Source organism: Aedes albopictus, chromosome 3 (assembly GCF_035046485.1).
Source record: "Aedes albopictus strain Foshan chromosome 3, AalbF5, whole genome shotgun sequence".
Classification (NCBI taxonomy): domain Eukaryota; kingdom Metazoa; phylum Arthropoda; class Insecta; order Diptera; family Culicidae; genus Aedes; species Aedes albopictus.
Genome location: NC_085138.1, coordinates 350,433,839 through 350,450,741, shown reverse-complemented (window position 1 = coordinate 350,450,741; position 16,903 = coordinate 350,433,839). Strand labels below are relative to the sequence as shown.

At 41.2% G+C, this 16,903-nt stretch overlaps 1 long non-coding RNA gene across 1 annotated transcript in view; it reads right to left on the bottom strand.

Annotated features, from left to right (window-relative positions):
- Positions 1-13,689: 13,689 nt before the first annotated feature.
- Positions 13,690-16,903, bottom strand: part of LOC134289425 (uncharacterized) — an 85,238-nt gene continuing 82,024 nt past the window's right edge. The window contains exon 2 of the long non-coding RNA XR_009998513.1: positions 13,690-14,757. This is a non-coding gene — a long non-coding RNA (uncharacterized LOC134289425). The remainder of the gene's footprint in view (positions 14,758-16,903) is intronic.

Below are 16,903 nucleotides of genomic sequence, written 5' to 3'. Positions count from 1 at the left end.
CTGCCTACAAAGTGCTATCCCAGATCATCTTCCGTCGTCTGTCACCTAAAACGAATGAGTTCGTGGGAAGTTATCAAGCCGGCTTCATCGACGGCCGGTCGACAACAAAAATGTCGTGAATACCAGGTCCCAACGCATCACCTGTTCATCGACTTCAAGGCGGCATATGGCAGTATCGACCGCGCAGAGCTATGGAGAATCATGGACGAAAACGGCTTTCTTGGGAAGCTGACTAGACTGATTAAAGCAACGATGGACGGTGTGCAAAACTGCGTAAGGGTTTCGAGTGAACTATCCAGTTCATTCGAATCTCGCCGGGGACTGCGACAAGGTGATGGACTCTCATGCCTACTCTTCAACATCGCTCTGGAAGGTGTAATGCGACGAGCCGGGCTCAACAGCCGGGGAACGATTTTCACAAAATCCGGTCAATTGTGTGCTTTGCGGACGACATGGACATTATCGCCAGAACATTTGGAACGGTGGCAGAGCTGTACACCCGCCTGAAATGCGAAACAGCAAAGGTTGGACTGGTGGTGAATGCCTCAAAAACAAAGTACAAACTGGTAGGTGGAACTGAACACGACCGGATTCGTCTGGGTAGTAATGTTACGATAGACGGGGGTATCGAGGAGGTGAAGGAATCCGTCTATCTCGGGTCCTTACTGACGGCTGACAACAATGTGAGTCATCAAAATCGAAGACGCATCATCAGCGGAAGTTGGAAATACTACGGGCTCCAGAAGAAGCTGCGGTCTAAAAAGATTCACCCACGCACCAAATGCACCATGTATAAAACGCTAATAAGACCAGTGATCCTCTACGGACACGAGGCATGGACCATGCTCGAGGAGGACCAGCAAGCACATCGAGTTTTTTAGCGACGCGTGCTAAAGACGATTTTCGGCGGTGAGTAGGAGAACGGTGTGTGGCGGAGAACGATAAACCACGAGCTCACTGCACCTTACGGCGAACACAGCATCCAGAAGGTGACCAAAGCCGGAAGGATACGATGGGCAGGGCATGTTGCAAGAATGCCGAAGAACAACCCTGCAAAGCTGATGTTTGCTACTGATCCGGTTGGCATAAGAATGCGTGGAGCGCAGAGAGCACGATGGGCGGACCAGGTGGAGTGTGACCTGGCGAGCATTGGGCGCGACCGAGAGTAGAGAGCGGCAGCCACAAACCGAGTATAATACTAACATTTCAAAAGGGCGTAACTGCTTTTGCAACCAATGCCTTCTGACAGAGCTGTGGGTCGTACTTCATTCATCTCACGCAATTCACATCCATGAATCGAAAGAGGAGGATTTTATCTTTCTATTTGTGCTAGTGAATTGCTCGAGAGGGATGGGATACGCTCCACAGCTTTGTGAGAAGGCATTGGTTGTAAATGCAGTTACGCCCTTTTGAAATGTTGGTGCCATATTGTTGATTATGTCTTGTTTTAAATGTGATATTGAACAAATAAATGTATATATGTATCCGAAGTTCAAAATGTTCGATGCATCGGAGTGTACCTGTAAGTTTCCCACCCGGATGAGGTGATGGAAATTCTTCAAACCCCAACATCAATTCACACCATCGCATCGCAGGCTGACGACCTCGAATGCCCCTGCCTCTATACTGTGGTGCTACATAATTTAATCTCATTCCGGTTTTTCGCGATAAGTTAGTAATTTCATGACTTTCTGATGCAAAACTTGTCCACTTGAAACATGACCGACCAACCAGCCAGCTGCAGCCAGTACCTAGGTACCACCTAGTCGATGAATGAATGGCAATGACGACCGATCCGAACTGCTGCTGCCACCCATCAACGCAGCAGCGAGCAAGCGAGCGGCTCAACTGGGCTACCCGGTTTATGTCACGCAAATTGCATACCGAAGTTCAACGTCGTGCATGTCACAAGCCATTGTAGTTGCGCGGCGGCCATGCATGGTTAGGATGTCCGGTTCTGTGTGTAGTTCGTTCGAGGAAGAACATGCACGTTCGACGGACGATAAAAACAGCCTTTTTGGCTCCTTTCTAGAGTCCCCATCGAAAGCGTCGACTCAGAACGGCACCCCGGAAATAATCCAGCTCTGAAACCGAACGGCGAGTCTTTAAAACCCAACTCACATCTCGCACAATGGCAGTAATTTAGATTTAAGCCACTTCGCTATTGCTGCGATAAAGTCGTCTACTACGCGATTATGCAACGATAACGGCAACCATTAGCTAACAACAGCCCAGACAGTCGCAGTGGAAAACAAGCCGCAAAAAAGGTCACGTGTAATAGTGTCTACACGGCGGCGGTTGGGTTCTTCGTACGCTGAGTTATTCGTTTCAAAGGCAATGGTCTGGATATAGAGAAATCCAACGCCACGATTATTCTCCCTCAGTTCGCTGCTCGTCTGTCGCGTTGGTTGTCGCGGTTGGAATCTTCCGCCACCCGTGCTCCGGTCCACAGACACGCTGACAAACGACGACGGAAGGAAACCCAAGAATTATCGCCTCTGTGCGCTTTCTGCATCGCGCGCCCGTCGAGGTTTTCGACGACGTCGTTGTTGTCGTTGGGTGGTGTAAAATTGCACAAATGTACATATATGTTTGTACTAATCTGCTTCCTTCCGTCGTCATTGGAGCACTGGTTTCTGAGATCTTGATGCACAAACGGATTCCACTGCTCGGGTTCAAATCTGTATGTATTTGCATGTCTGGGTGTGGGCCCAGGCTTAGCCAGATTGTGGTTTTAATTCTATTTTTGTATTGCGTTGAGAATATGGCATTTCAGTGGAACCTAAACTGAAAGTCAACGCTTATTTTTGCCTTTCTTGTACACCAAGATGTTCCGAAAGGATTACGATAGAACCCTTAGGGAGGGTCAAGTAGGGTAAAAATACTAGACTTTGACCACCTCCCAATCTGCTCTAATCTTCGACACTGTAACAGGTACGCCAAGCGTACGTCACTATGTAAATATAAATTATTTTAAATATTAGATAGTTGTACATAAAGCATTCCAAGTTTCTTAGAATTAAGGTGGAACGTCAAGAAATCCCATTGCAATTTTGCATACAAACTTTAGAGGCACAAATGTGATGAACGAAACATCAAACCAAGCCGCACTTGTTTATCCTGGCTTTGCTCACTTGCAAAAAGAAGCAGCTTTTCCAAGTCGAGCGCATTTGATTAAGAATTTTTAAGATCGGTGCTCTTGAAAACGTGAGTAGGGATTAGGTTGTCCCAAAATTGCACATAGTCGAAAAGCTTGGGGGCTCACCCTGCAAATGATAGCTAAGGGTGTTAGAAACAAACTTTTGTATGAAAGCAACTTTCAGAAATGACGTTTAGAGGTCGCCCCAGCGAGATTTTTGAAAAATGGCCATTTTTCTTATTAAATTTCATACAAACATTTTTTACCGTACAAAAATTGGCAATACCCACTATTTTTATATTTTTTACAGCTTGATATGGACCCAAACTACTTGGAAAAAATAATAAACGACATGTTTTGCAGGTAACTTTTTGATACTGAATTTTAGAATATACTAAAATTTGTCATTTTTTTATATACTTTGCATTTTACCCATCATAAAAAATATCTGAACCTAATGCAAATTTAAAACAATTTCCATAAAAAGATCGGAAATTTTATGAGGTACACTCAAACCTCCATTTAGGTAGGATCCATTTAGGTAAAATCTATTTAGGTCCCTCCATTTAGGTAACGTTACCTAAATGGAATTTGATTGTGTTTAGATCAGATGGAGTACTTTAGATTAGGTATAAGGTTGGTTTATGGGAAGGAAGTAGTGAGTGGTGTTAAGGGGTGGGTATGGGGGGAGGGGGATGCAATGTTGCCCCTTAAACACCCCCCCCCCCCCTTCCATGAAGTGTTGAAAAGTGTCAGTATCCAGCGTCATATCCAGCTGAAATTGAGATAATCAACCATCCTTCCATCATTCAATTGATATCAGCTCCAGCATTGATGACGTCAAACCCGACATCAACCTATCATTCACCTGTTTTTATTTTGGTCACCAAACCCAACATAGACCCAACAGATGTTCGATGTTGGTCCAACAATAGCCCAACATACGATAAAAATTGTCCCGACTTTGACCCGACATTCAATAATTTTTCAGTCTGGCGGAATTTTGCAGGGTTTTCGCAAGGTTTTTCGTGTTTCGTGCCCAGCTAGTCATTTGAATGACAATTCTGATCTCAGATCCTCCAAAACCCCCGAAAACACCCCTGAGGCCCCTCCCCTCCTGAAACCCACCCCCTCCTGAAACTCCTTGAGCCATCTGGAACTCCGCATGATCTCCTTTAAATCTCCTAGTAACTCTCCCTTGTTGAACTTCTTTGCAACCTTGTAATCCATTTAGGTAATAAACTGAATCCATTTAGGTAATGAATCCATTTAGGTAAAAATTCTATTTAGGCAGTCCCGGCTCATTACCTAAATGGAGGTTTTGGTGTAAAACTTTGCCGAAGACAGCATTGCGTTTTTTCTATCCGTTTTAGAGTTATTCACGATTTACTATTTGATGAAATTTGGATTTTAGGTATTTAAAAAAAATCACATAAGAACTGCCCAAAAACACATACAAAGTAAAAAAATCACGTATGCTCAACAAGTTTTTGACTTGATTGTGTTTAGGAATTATGGTGGCATCATTCATTGAATTTTCGTTTCCGCTGACAAATCCATTTTCTTTGATACAGAAAGGTACCTACTAGCGAAAAACTTTATCATAAGGTACCATTTTAAGATACCTCAGTAGGCCATGGTATTTTTAACGGTTATGTACTGAAAATGCTTTATACGAGCATAATACACAATCAAACGCACGGCACATTTTCTATACCATTTAGAAGGTGATACATTCCGCAAAACATGCTGATTTTATTGTTCAATGATGTTGTTCTAATCGTTCAAAGACATGAATAAAACGTTCTAGTAGTCCCTATCAATTTGATCAACATATAGGACGATACAAATGACGTCACTTGTTTATGTCTAAAACTGTTGTTTGCCAATAATAGCCTACCTCGTTTTATTGTATGCCGTGTATGTTTTATGGTAATCAAATTGTTCTAACCTTGGATAACATGACGTTAACTCACTGGTTCATCTCATCCCACCCGTTTCAATTTGGCTCGGTGTATCTTATTTTCGGTGTTGATAAGACAGTTCAAATTAGTAGGTGTAAAAAAGACATGCCCTGCTTTTCAGAATGTATATAATTGGAACTTAGTATCTAAAAATTGGTATTCTTACGTAAGATGTTCGTAATCGCGATTTGAATTCAACATGGATCAACGTATTCGCCTTCATGCACTTTGCCATTGTTTCCTGGGCTGTTTCACTGGTCCAGGACTCATACGTCTTCATGTAGAAAAATAATTGAGAATATCGACAGGAAAGTAAGATAAACGCGAAAACATGGCTCAACATTTTGTGGAGAATATCTTCATGATCAGTAGGCTGTACGAAGCTTGTCAAGAGAGCTAGCTTTTTAAGAAATCTTTGCAAGTTAATTTCTATATGAAGGGATTGACAAAAAAAAAATCAAATAATGATGCCACCAGAATTCCATAACACAATCAGGACAAAAACTTGTTGAGCATACGTGATTTTTTACTTTGTATGTGTTTTTGGGAAGTTCTTATGTGACATTTTTAGAAAAATACCTAAAAATTCAAATTTCACCAAATAGCAAATTGTGAATAACTCTAAAACGGATAGAAAAAACGCCATGCTGTCTTCGGCAAAGTTTTTCCTCATAAAATTTCCGATCTTTATATGGAAATTGTTTCAAATTAGCATAAGGTTCAGATACGTTTTATGATGGGTAAAAGGCACAGTATATCAAAAAATGAAAAATTTTAGTGAACTCAAAAATTCAGTATCAAAAAGTTACCTGCAAAACATGTCGTTAATTATTTTTCCCAAGTAGTTTAGATCCATATCAAGCTACAAAAAATATAAAAATAGTGGGTATTGCCAATTTTTGTACGGTAAAAAATATTTGTATGAAATTTATTATGAAAAATGGCCATTATTCAAAAATCTCGCCGGGGCGACCTCTAAACGTCATTTCTGAAAGTTGCCGTCATACAAAAGTTTGTTTCTAACACCCTTAGCTATCATTTGCAGGGTGAGCCCCCAAGCATTTTGACCATGTGCAATTTTTGGGACAACCTAGTAGGGATCCAAGTCGGCCATTTGTGGCAGCCATATTTGTATTCTCTGATGTTTCTCCTTAAAGATAAATGAATTGGAAATCCTTATTATTTTGAATTCCAACCGTTCATTCTAGTTTGCACATCACTGTAAAGAAAGAAGGCTTGAGAAAGGAAACCATAAAACTGCGCCTGGGAGTTATGCAATTGAAAGGCAGCATTACGCGATTTAATTCTCGAAGTCAAGAAAAGAAATTTTCGGAATAACGGATCGAAAACCGAAGGTCATATTCACTTCGTGTCCTTGGATTTGATGGGAAAGTGGGAAGGTAAGATCTGATGAAGCCTGCATGAGTGAGATGCATTTCAATCAGGGGAGCATAAATAGATGATTTCATTTTATTCGTTCGGCTAAACCTAATTTTCGAGGTTTCTTATCTGAGGACATTAGAGTCACTTATTCATTTGCCTAGAGACTTGAGAACGTTTCGGAAGTGTGGTTCTGCCAGTAACCGCGGTGATGAGGTAGTGAAGTTAAGAAACTCAAATCTTTCGAAGTGCTAATCCCCCGTGTTTTATTTCAGTGAATTGTAGCATTGTAGTCGAGTTTATGTAGACAGTTTGCTAAGCAAGTTACGTTTGTGAGAAGAGAAGCTAGAACAGAAAGGTAATGTGATAGTAGAGAAATCATGTGCGTGCCATGTGCGTTGTCTAACGATTCCCTTTGTCGTGCAGCCGTGCGACGGCTTTCTGTGTTCGATTTAGGAACCACCAGTCCAACCACCGTAGCCATAACTCTCCGTCGAGTGCATCCGTCGGCAAATTTCTTGGCCAACCGTCAACTCACGGTCAGAAGGGGCCGCGCCGTCACCATCGCGCCCGAGCTGTGAATTCACCGGAAAGACAACCGCAAGTCGAAGCACAGGATGACACGACACACCGATCCGCCCTGCTAGGTGGCTAGGCCCTAGTAGCGAGCAGCGAAGAGACATCAACCGTCAATCGTCTCCCCAACAACCTCGCCGTCCGTCTATCAACCGGCCGGGCATGCGGTAACTGATCCCGCCAAAGTCGATCGCAAACGAGATCTGTAAGTAGAGCTCTATTTTTCCCCCAGTCCGTGTGCACATGTGACGACGATGAGAAATTTCGTCAATGGACCCATAGCTTTTCTATATGGCAGAGGTTCCCAAACTTTTTGCTACCGCGGCGCCTTTTGAAATTTTCAAAAATGTTGCGGCGTCCCAAAAACTTTTTACATAGAATTTTAATAATTTTAACACCTTCAGTTCAAAATTTCAAATATAAATCGTAAAATTGTCATATTTTCTTATAATTAAAAAAAAAATACTTTTAAAATGCTTTTTAAAGAAAAAATGCTTGATGGTTCACAGGACTTAAAACAAATTTTAGGTTTCTGGAGAACTGCATTGCAAAGCTTTCTAATTTGTAAATAAAGCACGTAGATTACCGAATTTTACGGAAAATATATATAAAAATGTATTATTCAGAAGCTGTCAAGACGGCTGACAGTGACGATGAGAGGTCATTTTTTTTGTATGTGAAGGGACACAACTCAAAAAAGACGGTTTTCAGAATCATGGATAAAATCGGCATATAAATTGTCTCAGATTTTTTTACGATAAGTGATATATGATAGTGATGTAAGTAAAAATATCGTCCCAGAACGTTTGAGACAGCACAAAGACCTGGAGATTGACAGTAAATATAGATGACAATATTATGGAAAGACCTTCAAAAAACTTGTTGAAATATTTACTTTGAATTACAAGCTATTGATACAATCGGAAGCAAAGCAGAATCATAAAAGTTTATCAATTTCAGTCTTTTCAAAAAATTTCAAAATTCCGAAAATTTAAAAACTTTGTGAAAATCTAGATGTTTCATGATAATATTAGAAATTCAGGAAAACATTCGTGGACTTTGAAATGTTTACTTTTTAATTGGAAATTTAGAGGAGGGTAAACCCCTTTGAGTGACTTCTTTCGAAATCTTCCTCAAAAAGGCAGGTCATTGGTATAGAATACAAAAAAGTCTGTGAGGTGACACTAGTTTTTCTAAATAAACATAAACAACAAAAGATATGTTCTGCCTTTAATAATAAGAGTTTATTCTTTGTGTTTTGGCACAAGAGCCGGCGGCGCACCTGAGAGATGTTCACGGCGCACCAAGGCCTATGATGTAGCGCGCAAGCTACGACCGACAAACACGTGCTACATATATTGCTAATTTAGAGAAAATTTTCCACTTTACGGAAGATTGAAAAGCTACCGCAGCTGTCAGACTGATGATTTTCACCAATGTATCATCAATCAGTCCAAGGATACCTTGGATCGAGCCTTGGATACGACGGCGATGATCATTGTTTGTTGTTGCTTTTCAGAACATTTACTTTGACAAACTTTTCAATGATACGATCATTTTCATGGCTGCGGTAGGACTTTGACAGCTGCGGTAGAACTCGGCGGCTACCGCAGAGTGGAAAATTTTCTAAAAATCCGCAATAACAACCGAGAGTAAACGGGGGAAGATGTCCTCTTCCTGCTTTCGTTGGCCGAAACCGCAACTAAATTAAGTTTTATCATGATATGATATTTTACAAAATTGTTTTTGGGGTATCAACTATCATTCTTTCAATTCTGAGCCAAATCCATGGCCAAATCGAACTCGCTAAACCGTTGTGTTGTATGAAAGACTGGAGGTCATCCAATCTATATAAATAAAAATGGAATGGTGTTTGTATGTCACGATTAGGCTCAACAACGGGCCAACGGATCTACACCATTCTTTCAGTATTTCATTTGTGCAGGGCTCCCACGTGTTCGTACGAAAAAATGATTGGGAAAATCGACCGGGAACGCACCGAAAACGAGAAAGTTTAAAATTCAATTTTCGGGGCGTTTCCCTACAGAGCTGCATGTCAAAAACACAGTAGGCAGGCAGAACGACGTTTGCCGGGACAGCTAGTTTCCCATAAATTTGGACTGACCATCCCATACAAACCTTCAACTCATTTGCACCAGCTCAGTTATCAACCGATTGTTCTTCTCATCCAAACTTGAAAATGGCTTTTTCAGTCTCGACAAAATTCAAATACTGCTATTTAATTTCGTTCAACGTTTCGGTCGCATATAGGACCTTCATCAGGGACTCTAAAAATGATTGTTTATTTTATCTGGCGATTTTTACAAAAATATTGGAAATTAACAATTTTTACCAATTATCACATATTCTTCGTCCAATGTGTTCTGTTGAATAAAGGTTGTCCAGCAGAATGAGTTTCTGCGATCAAAAACATACATAGGCTCAGTGTACCAGTTATGGCTATAGTACCTCAAATTCGCCATAGTTGATTTTCAACATTTAACGATGCAAATCAACAAGAAAAAATATGCGAACGAAAGATCACGTTCATAGAAGATGATAGCACTCATTCAAACTTCACATTTTGCTCAAATTATGATAGAAAAAAAATATTTTCCTTAAAATTTCGGCGTCCTTGCACCCTATTTCGCCATAGTGTACCAGTTATGGCACAGGGTTCCTATCATTGGCACACGCCGTAATAAATAGTAAAAGTGAGTTTGGCTCAGATTTTATATTTTTCCTGTTAAGTATGAGAGTAAATCTATCGTTTGACGTATCGATGACATTCGTCGGTCTTCTTCTTATTTTTGTAGAAGTAGTTTTCCTTAGGTAGTGCGATAACTGGTACAGGCACCCTAATTACAAAAGTTATTCTTCGCAATTTTCATTCTTCCCACGCAATTTTCTTCAGTGTACTTACTCCCTCACAGCAGTTAGCGGTTGGGATTCGGTAACTGTGGAAAAACCCTTCCGGAATTTTACCGCACTGGAATTTGACATCTCGCGCTTGATCGATCACCATTGCTTTCCGTGTTCATCATGTGTGTTCGTGTAATCGATCTTTGCTGCTAGTGTGCGTGTTCAGAATTATCTTGGATTGTGTATTGGTGTTGTGTTTTACAATTTTGTGCGAGTTTGTTTTGATCATCTGTTTCTCGTCCGTTGATGTTGATTGTTTTTCAGCCAGTGGAAAACCCCGGCATATGCCAAAGTATCTAAATACCAAGGTAAGAGACTCCCGCTAATATTCACGGATTAGTGAGAAAAGGAAAAAAGCAAAAAATAGTTATGAAGTTTGCGCTGATTTGTATGGGCGCATCACTATTTAGCAAACTTTCTTAAGAAATTAAGCACTCCTATCTTAGAAGCAATTATTTAACTGCATATCACTGGATTAAAAGTGACTTCCATGCAATAAAACAGGAAATATCGCCATTTGAAAATAGGTGACAAAATTTTTTTAATTGGTTCTAAACATGTTTTTTCAGCATTTAGAAACATCCAAACTAATAAAACTTCACAAACTTTGCTGAAATAATGACATTTTAGTGTAAAAACACCAACTTTTCATAACTAACGCAGATGTGTTGGTGAGTCTCATTTTTGACATTTGCGGGAATCTCTTACCTTGGTACATATTTATATACTTTGGGCATATGCGACGTGGAGGTTGTCGGTGTCCGTCCGTTTGTTGACTGTATTGTGCGTGTTGTGGATGTGGCAGCTCTCTAGAATAGGAAGATGTTTTCCTCTGTTTGTTGTGTCCAGGATTTTCGTATCATCTTGCTTGAATGAGTGTTCCCCTCGTGCTGCGTGATTTATGAGGGCCGTGGTTTCCAATATAGATTTTAATGCGGTATCTTCAATGGTGTGTCCTGCATTTCTCAGTGTTTCCAGTTTTCGCATGTTTGACTTGTGTTTGGAGATGCGGGATTTTAGTTTTTGTGTTGTCATGCCAATGTAACACGCATTGCATTGAGCACAGTCTATTTTGTAGACGACATTGCTGCGCTCATCGACTGGTGTTCGGTCCTTGACCAGTGGAAGCAGCGAGCCAATGTTTTTGTGCTGTTTGCTTGCGATGCTTATATTTGGAAGTTCCCTCTGCAGTGTTTATGTTATTGTCGGTGTTAGTCCTGGAATGTTTGTGAGCGAGCAGTATGTTTTGGATTTTCTTGTTCTTCGTTTTCATTACTGCTCGCTTCCATAGCTGTTCGACTGCTTTGGTTTCCACTTACCCTATTTATTACACGATTGATGATATTTGCAGGGTAATCGTTGGTTCGTGGGAGCCCAAATATAATCGATTTTGTTCTTTTTAGGCTCAGGTTGGTGGAGAAAATAGAAATACACTAGAACGCCAATGGCGCTGTACTCAGTTTTCCTATTTATTTATTTTAATAACTTTAGTTGCAATAATTGACTATTTTTAAGTGCCCATCTTGTAGAGGACATTTTGTTTTGTTAAGCAAATTTTATTTGACATTTATAGTACCGCTACTGACGCTTTAAGGACGAGGCAAACTAGATGTTGGTCATACTAACAGTCGCGACATTGGATTTCTGTGGCTTCTAATTATTCTAATGTGAAGAACTGCATGAGCCTAAAAAGAACAAAATCGATTATATTTGGGCTCCTACGAACCAACGATTACCCTGCAAATATCTGGGAGGATTTTCGGCGTGGCAGTCGCAATTGCAATCAGTGCGTTAGAAGTGCGAACCGAATTCGGCAAAAACATAACTAGTGTTCAAGAAGTCGATTCCAACGTTTTTTAAATAGTTTTTCGGACGGATTATGCTTCCACAAAGCCTTTCAAAACGAAAGCGATTAACACCCCTAATTCCCTGAAGAAGATATAATACACATCGAAACGTCGGATGAAGGAGAATATCTGATCGTTTGATTGCAATTGCGACTGCCACGCCGAAAATCCTCCCAGGTGTCCAGATACCTCAGTCGAAAGCTGCCTCCTGCAAATATCATCAACCGTGTAATAAACAGGGTAAGTGGAAACCAAAGCAGTTGAACAGCTATGGAAGCGAGCAGTAATGAAAACGAAGAACAAGAAAATCCAAAAGTGGTGAGGTCAATCCCTTCGCAAGGAGTGGGTTGATGAGGTGTCCGATTAGGAAAAGTGAGGACATAGGAGCGGGAAGCAGCGTACGCAGCTTCAGCGTGGATGTTCCGATCCCACCGACAAGCCAGCCGGTGGTGATCATGGACCGAGCGTGGATGACGAGGGCCGTTAACCAAAGACATGAGGGGATGTCCGCGATGGATATTGCTGTGCAGCAGCTCGGTAAAATCATCGACTTTGCGTCCACGAAGTCCAACATTAGCAAAGACCTGAGCTGTTGCGACTTCGGAAGTCGATTGATGATGCCAAGCAGAATCACGAAAATCTCGTGAAAGCTGTGGCAGCTGCGGAACCGGATAAAGCAAGAGCTATGAAGTCTACGCAGACTGAGCCCTTCGCTTTCGCCGGCAGTCCCAAATGTGCGGCGGGTGCGACTGTTTGTCGTGACAAGCAATCGCAGAAGCGAGTGAGGCAGCCGTCACGTGAGGAGCTGTCTGGCGGCACCCGCAAAGCTAGGCGGGTAGTAATCCCGAAGGTCGGCAGTAATGCCGGCAAGTCGGACCCCAGCCAGGCGTCCCGGAAAGCAGGGAAGGGTGGGCCTGAAAAGGCTGGCCCGTCCCGGTTGGAAGGGAACGGGGGGTTGCGGCTGATGATAGGCCCTCAGGTACCACAGGTTAGGGCGAACCAAGGGGAGGACCCTCCTTGGACGAAGGTGGAGTGGAAGCGGAAGAAGAAGAAAAATCCGCAGGCAGAGGTTGCTAGGGACGCTAAACCGCGACGGCGTAATAGAGCAGGTGCCAAGCGCGACAAAGGCGACGCGCTCGTCATCAAGACGGAAAAGTCTAAATACTCGGACGTCTTGAAGGCGATGCGGAGCAACGCCTAGCTCGACGATCTCGGAGCCGACGTGAGAAGTATTAGACGTACTCGTACGGCGAGATGATTACACTAGTTTACAGCATTTCTGAACTCGGTAAGCTGATGATCGTTTTGGGTGTAGAATCATGCCCTGGCTTCGAAAACGCGAAGGAAAAAAATTACAGTAGAGCGGAATTTTTTTCGTCTTTCCATACAAGGTAGATGATTTGAAATCGATTTTTGTTCTATTTTTAAGCAAAGTCGCTCACTTCACACACCTGAGCAAATTTCACGATTCCGCTGGTGGTTTGGTCGGTACTACGCCACCCGGAAAGTTTTGTCACGTGTGAACGAGTTGATTTTACTTAGATTTTAATGCTGAATTGTGAATAACTGTTGAAGCAAAGTGAATTTTGACAAACCAGTGAGAAAAAAAAACGCGGGTGGCGAAGTTAGCGTTGCCGCCCCAAGTAACAATTTCAATTCTTTTTAGATTTGATTATTTTTATGGAAGCTTTATAACAGCATGACAAATTCATGAAACATTTATAGTTGTTTTTATCAAGAGAAAACAATCTTCGTTCGTTTGCGGTTTTTAAGTTGTCTTCAAGTTAATTTTGAAATTCGCGCATAAAACAACTGAATTTACAAGAGCATTAAATCTAATAATAAGTTTTAAGGCGTAGGGTATTGGTTCCCTTATTAAGCATGTGGCTCCCATTTTCATCCTATGAAAAACAAAGGAATGAAGCACTGTTTGTTTTGTTTCTTATTTTTGTATTTTTTGTTAGAAGTGAGCACGCATGAAAACAAAAAGAACGGAATCAATCGGTGCCGTAATCGCTTGTTTTCGAATAGGATGAAATTGGGAGCGTGAGATTACTGATGGAACACAAACCCTATTTGGAGTTATTTTCAACACATAACATCAACATATTTTATTAAAAGTTTATGCTTCGTTTATTCAAGTGCATTTCATTTGGCTAATCCTCCTTTAAAAACTTCTTGAAGCCTTCTATTCTTGAGCTAGAGCCATTACTCTGGAACAAGAACTATGCGAAATAATGATAAGACAACGAACTATTTTTCAATCCAAATAATGAATGTAACAAATTGGTTGAAAAACCGCGTTCTCATGCAAATATAAACACATAAACATGTTTGCTCACTGATAATTTAGCCATTCTTGTGCTAAAAAGTAATCATATCAACGAAATAATGATTTTACGGCCAATCAAAAATGCGAGTAGCTGGTAGCTGTCGACCTGCCTTCAACCAGTTTCTCACACAGGCCATAGCTATGCGAATCGAAAATGAAATGGGTACTTACTGTGACTCTGCTCAAGCTCATGCCAAATAGTGTAATTGTAGTAATTTGCACTTCATTATTAATAGCAAAAATACAGGGAAACAAAATGGAATTGGCAGATCTTGACGCGAAACACCGCGAAATGTACAGAGACAACTTTCTAGCATCGAAAACGTAAACAAACAATTGTCAAAGGCTGTTACTCTTGTATAAAACGAATAAGTTTCATTTAAGACGAACAAATCTGCCTTAAGATCATAACTAGTAAAAACAATCTTCAATAAAGGCTGCAGCGTTCATGCAAGGTGACTTGGTTCCATCATTGTTTTGAGGGGGTTTGGATTAAAGGTAATAACAATTGATGGCGGCTGCATGAGTTTTGTTTGCTTGGAACGGCAGCCATGCTTAGAAAGAATTGAAAAAGTGGCGTAGCCTTTTGTTTTTAACCTTCCGTAACTCGCGCGGTTGACTACCTGCGTCAGCACCACGCTAATGCTGAGTACAAAAAGCGAGATTTTTTCAACGTGTTGTACAAAATACAACAGCGCGATCGCTCGTGGGTTAAAGGAAATTTATGTTTTCGTATATTAATGATTGATATTATTTTTGATGCGCTTTGTAATTTTCGTATGTTTTGGGTGGCATACACTCCCGTGCAAAAGTTTGGGGTCACCCCCTCAAAAACATGGAAATGTTTTTCGGTCATATCTCAGTCATCTTTCATTTAATCCACTCGTTCTTAGACTCTTTCGAAAGATAAAGAGTTAGATTTGATTCGTAGGTAGTTTTTACAAATTTCATATGAAATTTTTAGTAGGGTATTTGTGCCTATCTTAGTCTCATTAAGGATGTGCAACATGAAAAATCACTCACAGCGCAATGTATACGCTTCAAACTTAATGATACAAACCTTTAACACACGTGCTCACTTCCACTGTTGATCTTACGATGCACTAGAGTGGGATTTACCTTCAATATTTGATTTAATTGCAATCACAAATCGCGAGCCACTCGCACCTATCTTCAGCACACCGTAAAATTTTCATCTCATCGCGGTCCACCGGGTGGCCCCTTATTCATCTCAACAGTATTTACAGCAAATCCACAACCACTCTCACATTTTCTCATCGTAGAGCATTCTGCACTCACCCACTAACGCACTCCCTTTCCCTAGCAGGTGACAGTTTCATTGTGATTGTTTTCCTCTCTCGCAAAGGAGAAGTCATAACAATGTGCAGCGCGACGAATCGTCTATGCTCGCTCCCCACGTTTTGCAGTCGCATACATTCACAGCTGATTGGCAAATCAGTGCTGCCGAACTGGATGATAGTTCGTAAAGCTTGAGCGGTAGCAGCATATTTAGATGAAAACCAAACCAAATATTTTGAAAGAAATGGCGTTGGAAAATGAAATTATTGATCGATTTGCGTAGAAGTTCGATTACCAAGATGTTAAACCAAGAAACGACCATATTCTGATTGAAAAAACATCGTATTTGTAGTGACCAAATCTCATTCAATTAACTACTTGTTTCTTGATGTCTGGCACCGCTGTGATGCTTGCTTTGGTGCTTCGGCAGAGATGTGCGCCGCGGTTAAAACATCATTTTTGGTCGTCGGCGGCGGCGGCGTTAAAAATGAGAATTCAATATTTCGCTCTTTTACATCTCATATAGCGAAACATTTTAACAAACTATACTTTGCATATGAGAATGTAAATACACTAAAACCTCAATTTATGCATGTTATTTTAATGCACTTTTTAATTTATGCACCTTTTTTATGACCTGCATAAATTAAGGGAAAGCTACTCAGAACCAATATTGTGCATAAGAATATTTAATAATGACGGTAACTATTGCAACGGCGGCTAAAGGGTGTTTATAAGGATGAGCAAATGGAAGTCACAGGGGAGTTTCAGGGGGTTCCCAGGGGTTTCCGCGAGGTACCAGGAGATCTCCGGGGGGTTTTCGGGGGTCTGAGGGGGTTTTCGAAAGTATTGCAGAGAGTTTCAGAGGATTTTCGACGGGGTTTGGAGGCGTTACTGGTACGTTTTCGGGGGTTTCCGAGGATCTCACGTGCGTTAAACGGGTGCAAGTGGGTCTTAGATGGATTCGGAGGCGTTAGGCAGGCGTTTTTGGGGGTTCAGATGCGTTACATTGGGTCCGAGGGGATTTTAGAGGGATTTTGGAGGCATTTCAGGAAGTTTCAGAGCATTTTTGGCGGGATTCAGAGGCCTTATGGAGGCGTTTTCGGGGGTTTCGGAGCGTCGCAGGTGCGTTACATTGGGTACGAGGCGGTTTAAGGTGAATTTTGGAGCCATTTCAGGAAGTTTCAGAGCATTTTCGGTGGGATTCAGAGGCGTTACGGAAGCGTTTTTTTTATGCACAAATTTCCCTCATTTTATGCCTTTTTTAATTTATTCACCCCCAGCCATGTGCATAAATTGAGGTTTTAGTGTAGTAACTTGTAATTGCGCACTCGTATATAGTGCGGCAGACAAACGTTCCATAATAAATAAAAAAAATCCATAAATAATTCTTAAGTTATGGCATGAATTGAATTAATAGAACCTGAATTCTTCAGATTTCATT